The sequence below is a fragment of the Taudactylus pleione genome, unplaced genomic scaffold (assembly GCF_031769625.1).
Source record: "Taudactylus pleione unplaced genomic scaffold, aTauple2 ptg000173l, whole genome shotgun sequence".
NCBI lineage: Eukaryota > Metazoa > Chordata > Amphibia > Anura > Myobatrachidae > Taudactylus > Taudactylus pleione.
This window is the reverse complement of record NW_028284575.1, coordinates 1784257-1792132: the sequence shown is the minus strand read 5'-3', so window position 1 is coordinate 1792132 and position 7876 is coordinate 1784257.

The following is a 7876-nucleotide window of genomic DNA, read 5'->3' as shown; positions in this document are numbered from 1 at the left end:
ATATTTGGGAAAGATTCGATCACTCTTGAATTAGCATCTGCACAGCTGGAAAGCCGAACCGACCACTGGCACAGAAGGTGTTAAGAGAAAAGCACGTTTCTGCCAGATATTGTGGATGCCGGCTCACAGGCACAGGCACAGGCACAGGCAGGTTCTACCTTAACTGAGTTTTCTCCGGGGAGTAATACAAATACCTTCTTCTCCTGTCTGCAAATTATACAGAGCAAACAACCAGCAGCTTGAGACCTTCTGCAATTGATTCTGGCTCTGAGTCCTCTGAAGAGAAGATTAATCAGACAGGGGAACAATAACTGCAGTGTCATCTGTACAGAAACTCTCATTGATCTGACACAGACTGGATACACGCTGAATAGCCAAAATACAACAGGTCTCATTCGGAGATAGGCACATATATACGCTCAAAGCGTACGTAGGACAAGAGACAAGTAACTAAAAAGGGGTGTATTTATGGGATGTAGTTACTGTATGAGACCGGCGGCCGCGATGCCGCCAGTCTCAATACCTACGTTGAAATCCCGACGAGGGACTTAAGATAGGCGTCGAAATACTGATGCCTATCTTAATCCTGACGACGGAACGCCAGCCCGAATGAGGTAGGTCTGGGGCGCCCTTAGCGTTAGCCGCGGGGTAGGAGGGTTAGGTTTAGGGAGCATAGTGGGGTCAGGGTTAGGTTTGGGGGGGGGGGGGTAGTACCGGAGGGTTAGGATTAGGCACTGGGAAAGATGATTATGGTTAGGCACTTACCCCGACAGTTAGGATTAGGTGCTAGGAAGGGCGGTAAGGGTTAGGCACTAGGAGGGAAGGTTGGGCTTAGGCACCAAAGGGAGGGTTAGGGTGAAGATTAGGGTTAGAAAAAATCCCATGGGTCGACCATACCCATGTCGACCTACATCCATGTCAACCTTTTGTGTGTCGACCTAATGAACCACATTTTGGAGTGTGGGAGGAAACCTACGCAAGCACGGGTAGAGCATACAAACTCTACACAGTTAGCACTTTGTTGGGAAGCAAACACAAGACCTCAGTGGTGTGAGGCAGTGATGCTATCACTACTCCATGCCTGCTTCCTTGCTTCTGATGCATCCAGCTAAGGCACTGTAGCTTTTGCTCTAAGCGTATGTGAGGATTACAACTGTATGCACTTACCCCCCACAATAATGTAGGGATCGCATAGAGAAAAAGTAGGGATACTGTGTAGAGATTCATCTTAATAGTAAACGCTAAAGTTGCATTTCTCTATTTGTGTGATGGATTATATACACAAAAGAGCTGGAACTGTGCTAGTCATAAATGCAAAATTAATGTTATTAAATATAAAATACAAATTAAATTAAATGAAACACAAACATCTATTGTTTCTCCATTTAAAGATGAAATGGCTGTCTTCTTGCCTGCAGTAATCCAAATGGAAATGTCAAATTATGTGAATAAATGACAATGACTTGAAATAATATGGCCACTAATGCTTTAAGCACTATCCGCTGGAGGGGTCAATCCATGGGTGTATCTATAATGGGTGCAGGGTGTGTGGTGCACAAGAGCCCCCGTGTCCACTGTGCTGTCGCATCATCATGAATGCATCAATGCACCAGCCCCGCAGCAGCCAGGATGTAGTCAATATCCCTACGATCGGAATCCCGGCGCCGGAATCCCCATCACCGAGAAAATACCGGCGCCGGAATCCCGACATGACTGGGGATGCTGACGTTGGTATCTAAGGGGGCAGGGTTCGGGTTAGGCACTAAGGGGGGAGGGTTAGGGTTAGGCACTAAGGGGGGAGGGTTAGGGTTAGGCACTAAGGAGAGAGGTTAGGGTTAGGCACTAAGGGGGGAGGTTAGGGTTAGGCACTAAGGGGGGAGGTTAGGGTTAGGCACTAAGGGGAGAGGTTAGGGTTAGGCAATAAGAGGGATGGTTGGGGTTAGGCACTAAGGGGGGAGGTTAGGGTTAGGCACTAAGGGGGGAGGGTTAGGGTTAGGCACTAAGGGGAGAGGTTAGGGTTAGGCACTAAGGGGGGAGGGTTAGGGTTAGGCACTAAGGGGGGAGGTTAGGGTTAGGCACTAAGGGGGGAAGGTTAGGGTTAGGCACTAAGGGGGGAGGTTAGGGATTAGGCACTAAGGGGGGAGGGTTAGGGTTAGGCACTAAGGGGAGAGGTTAGGGTTAGGCACTAAGGGGGGAGGTTAGGGATTAGGCACTAAGGGGGGAGGTTAGGGATTAGGCACTAAGGGGGGAGGGTTAGGGTTAGGCACTAAGGGGGGTGGTTAGGGATTAGGCACTAAGGGGAGAGGTTAGGGTTAGGCACTAAGGGGGGAGGTTAGGGTTAGGCACTAAGGGGGGTGGTTAGGGATTAGGCATTAAGGGGCGAAGTTGGGGTTAGGCACTGAGGGGGTAGGGTTAGGGTTAGGCACTAAGGGGGGAGGGTTAAGGTTAGGCACTAAGGGGAGAGGTTAGGGTTAGGCACTAAGGGGAGAGGTTAGGGTTAGGCAATAAGGGGGGAGGGTTGGGGTTAGGCACTAAGGGGGAGGTTAGGGTTAGGCACTAAGGGGGAGGGTTAGGGTTAGGCACTAAGGGGAGAGGTTAGGGTTAGGCACTAAGGGGAGAGGTTAGGGTTAGGCACTAAGGGGGGAGGGTTAAGGTTAGGCACTAAGGGGAGAGGTTAGGGTTAGGCACTAAGGGGAGAGGTTAGGGTTAGGCACTAAGGGGGGAGGGTTGGGGTTAGGCACTAAGGGGGGAGGGTTGGGGTTAGGCACTAAGGGGAGAGGTTAGGGTTAGGCACTAAGGGGGGAGGGTTAGGGTTAGGCACTAAGGAGGGAGGGTTAGGGTTAGGCACTAAGGGGGGAGGATTAGGTTTAAGCACTTACCGGGAGGGTTAGGGTGCGGGGTAGGGAGGGTTAGTTTGAGAGTACAAAAAAGGAAGGTTAGGGAGTAAATAGGACAGGGGAACAGTACTCACCGTTCCCCTGCAGGGATTTGAACAATCGGGATGCCGCTGTGAGTGTGCTGAGAGCAGACATTCCCTCCGTCGGTATTTCATACCGATTCCCAGCACCCAAAAGAGGTACACCTGGTACAGAGCATCGCTGGGGAGGCACATAAACCTAAGGTTCCTCATACCTTCCTGTCTGCCTGTACAAGCATAAGGTAAATCATATACCGTCATAGGGCCTGATTCAGCATGGATCGCAGTTGCGAATACGCACCCAATAGGCCGATTGTAGCGTTATGCGTATGCATTGTGCATGCGCAAACTAGCTATTGCGATTGGAACCGCGATCGCAGAGGCTACGCAGTCCCATAGCAGAGTGATTGACAGGAAGTGCCGTTTTTGGGTGGTGACGGGGGGTGGTCGGCCGAACGCAGACCTGCCAGCGCTCAATGTTACTGATTGTTTCGCTGTATTGCTAAGTATTGCGGATGTGAGACAAGGGAAAGTGGGCGTCCTTATGTGAGGCTGCGATCGCACTGTTATACTGCAAACGGATGCATTTGCATATCACCACTGATATTAGCAACTGCGTTGCGTACGCATTAGCAAAATAGTGATCCGTAGTGAATCAGGCTCACAATTTGTTGTTCATGAGCAATACGGAGACGTGTATCTTACGGGGGAAAAAATCAAATGGACGTACATCCAACTCTATAGGAGCCCCAATAAGCTCATTTCCTCTCATCACTATAATCATTTACCTCTAGTTACTTTTGCTGGTTTATAGTCACAAAACTGCCAATTTCCTAAAAGCACCGGAAAGCAGAACTAATACAGACCACAGGCAGCACATTCCCTGATTTTCTCAAATAAATGGGAACTGAAGACAGAAAGTAATAAGATATTATAAGTAGCAGGTGTTACTAGTGGCGTAATAGTGCTGAATACACCAGATACGCTGTATTTCCATCCGGCTTAACGCCAGGGGGTCTGTATAACAACAACCTCACAAACACGTATCACTCTGTCTCTTTCAGTTTTCGCCCACAGATGCAATAAACAGCCGAGTAGTCGAAAATCACCCGACGTGCACACAGGGGGGAAATGCAGAATATGGCGCCCCCACCCCGTCTCTCAGTGCCTGGGGGCTATTATCGATATCCGCCCTGCCAGCAGCTGTCTCACCCTGTAGAGGGGAATAAAGACAAAGAGCTGGTAGACCGCATTATCGCTTCAGGTCAAGCAAAATAACCGTATAGAATAAAAAAGTTATACAATCCGTGGAAAGTTTTATTTTTGGATAGCAGAACAGAATGAGACAGTATACTGTATAAAGAGCCTGCTTCTGATCGGCACTTACTGCTGATGTCGGACGCAGTGAAGCGCCAAGATCTTTTTTGCGCATGTGTCTATATCGTACCGCGCATGAGTCCAGACAGAGCGCACTTGAGTAAAACTTGAAATTGAGGCGCATGGAAGACGCACGGTTTCAGAAGTGTGTTGAAAATGTTCTGTCCGGTCCTGGGCAGTGATACGGAGGTGTCTTAACGAACGCACGGAGAATGTCTGTCTTATGGCCGTTCTGTGGGAGTGTCGGTGCTCCACCGCTTACATGGTAGGCCGTATACGGACGGAGGAACGGAACCTGCCATAGGGCTGGTGTAAGTATTGATGGTGCGACCAACGGTGCTTTAAAGTCCGACCAATCGGTACCGCAGCACCTGCGGGCGCTGACAGTGGGCGTCTCAGCCCTTGCACATTTGGATGTAGAGATGTACACTAGGGAAGGGCCTTAAAGCGCCATTTACATAAAGTCACAGACGGGCTAATGCCAATTGACGCAGACACGGTCATGGCAGTGTCCAACTCAGGAACAGACCCATTGGCCCATATTCAAATAGCTGTATTCAATTCAATTGTACTTTCCGCCACATTCGCCTGTTTGGGACGCAAATTTGCGGCATGCGTGTCCCCGCATTTCGCCCTATTCAATTACAGAACAGGCAAAAACGCAAATAGGCGAATACATAACTGGCGGAAAGTACTGAATATATTGGGGGAATCAGTCTGTACCCCAAATTAAGACGCACTGGAGATCATTACAGATGTGTACTATTAGCACTAATAAAAGTACTTTGTGTCCTTAATTTGTGTTAAATGCTTTCTAGAAGCATATTTGAAAAAGTGGTGAAGAATGATTAAAAACAGTATTTTTTTATTTAAAATATATGGTCCAGTCATATTTGGGGTACTTGAAAATGGGTTCTAACTTCTAGCATATTTTTGTGTCTCTAAAGCGCACTTGTAAAAAATGTGAAAAATCCACCTGCTGCAAACACCTGCAATCCTAAAAACACCTGTCCCATCCATACAGGCCCCCAAGAAACCTATTTCACTACTTTTTATCCTTGTCCCCCCAGTTTTTTAATTTTCGCCCCAAAAATGACATGTCTTTTTTGAGGTGTTCTGAGGTATTTTTTTTTTTGGCTGATTTGTCCAAAGAGTTCTGAAGAATGTCTCCTTCCTTTCCCTAGTACTGAGCAGATATATACAACCTGCAGATAGTATTTTATATGGATAGTACTGAGCAGATATATACAATCTCTACATAGGGGTCTATTCAGCAAGAGTGACGATGTTGCCGAGAATATTATCGGGCAACATCGTCACAAGTTTTTATCAATTATGATCAGGGCCGGATTAAGGGGAGGGTGACAGGGGCGGTTGTCCCGGGGCCCCCACACACAGAGGGGCCCCCACCACTAGAGCACACAGGGGGGGTTTCTTATGGGTGGCCATAAGCAGCCAAAGCACTGATAGCGTGCGTGGATGTTAGCAATTACTGAGTAAGGCCTGACCTTGTGCAAGTGTGCGTGAGGCTGCGATTGTACTCGATGTTACCGATGGTTTTGCTGCTTGCTAAACATTACGGATGTGTGTAAGGCAAGGTGGGCGTCCTTATGTAGTGCTGCGACGGCATAGCGAATGCAATGGATTAGCATACTATCGCAGTGAGACTGCGTGCATAATCACAGCTGCGATGTCTCAACCCAGGCTTGTTACCCCTGCCGCTGGGTCACTTACCGCTCCTGTGGCCAGCTGGCTCGCTCCCTGAACTCAGTTGTGCATCCACTGTCATCCCTGTGAGAGACACAGGCTTCATTTGTTTCTGGCCTGCTAGGCCGCAGTCCACATCAGAGCCTAGCCTGGAGTACTGCTATGACAGGTCCCGATCACCTGACCACAGTCCATCCAATCCTATGCCAGACTGAGCCTTCCTGAACCACCTGATTCTGCTCAGCCTCTCACATCTAACCCAGGGGTATAAGTACCATCCACTGGCTCTAGCAAATTGCCAGTACAACATCTAAGCTCCGTTCCTACTGAGGCAATGGCATGAGCTGCTGTGTTATTTGCCTTGGAGTAGTAAGTGTTCTGAGCCCAGTCCTTACTGGGTGAAGTGACACCTGTACTATCTGACTAATTTTCTAATTGGTGTCTTTCCTAGCAACTGTAATATTTGTTCCGGTATCCAGATTGCTGAAATCCTCACTTCAATACCAGAATCCAGAGCCAGCTATCTATTTGTTTGCAAGATTCCAGCACTGCTAGAGCCTGTGGAGAGTCTCATTACTATCCATATGATTCACCTGAACTACCTCTCTGCTACAAGAAATCCTGAAACCAGGGCAGTATCATTAACCTTTTGTCTCCCAGCTCTGATTCAGCATTGCTTCACTTCTGCTTCACCTGACTCTCCATCAATCAACTGTGTATTGTTTAGCTCAGTCATTACAGAGTGAAGCTCAGCTGTGCTCCGGTTACACTCCTGTGATTCTGCTGGTGCAGTTCATGTTGTATTTACTGCACTAACCTGCTCTTCTGTTCTACTCCCATCTATCAGCATCACAAGTTGCACAAGCCATTCCAGCCTGACCCAGTGCGCTGATTCCGTGTTACCTCACTGCAAAGCATACACCTGTCTGCTCAGGTAATTCAAACTGTTCCTGTTTATACCACAGCTACTGTACCATCCATTCCGGTGTTTGGTCTGTGGGCCTGATTCAGACCCGCTCGCGAGTGCTATCTGCTCGCAAACGAGTCGATGGTGGCCCAGTGCGCAAACCGTCGCTCTGGGTCTCGCACCAAAGGGGGCGTGCTGTCAATGTTGAGTGACAGCACGCCACCTTTGGTGGGCAGGCCGGGGGAGTGGCTGTCCAAATGGAGGCGTTCCCATGTGAACGCCTCCGTTTGGGGGTGGCCCCACTGACATCACTCGTGATGTCAGTGGGAGAGATACCGGCTCTGTTAGAGCCGAAATCTCTCTGGGGCTTGCGGCCACGAGACCCTACCACAAGGGTCTCGTTGCAAGCCCGATGGTCTGGGCCATCGCGACCATCTTCCTGGCTGCTCACTATAGCTGTGGGTGGTCAAAAAACAAAAGCCCGGCCCTGATTCAGAGCGAGCGCTATGTCAGAGCGTCCGGCTCTGAATCTGGGCCTGTGTCCGGTCCTGTCATCCTTGGAGTACTACCAGACTACAGAGAGAACTCAGTTCGCGCCTTGTAAATCCTTCTGCTAAAGTTCTGCCACTCAAGTGTCATGGACTAGAAGAGTATTATTATTATTGTCAAGTAACCACCCAGTTCAGCCTGGTCAATATACTGTTACTCTTCACCGCTACTTACATCAGATCAACACAACACCAACGTCCCTGGCAGTGGCGTAAGTTCGTCCCAGACGCCCGGAGGCAAGCTATAATTTGGTGCCCCCCCCCCATCACAGCCGCTGACACTGTAATGTAGCAATTCACACGCAGACAGGCTATAGATAGACGAAGGCAGCAGCTGATGGCCTGGCATGGGGTTCTCCACTAGTGTATGGTGGCTTCTGGGGTGCCATGTATTAGGCGGCCGTGACGGTACACTCCAGG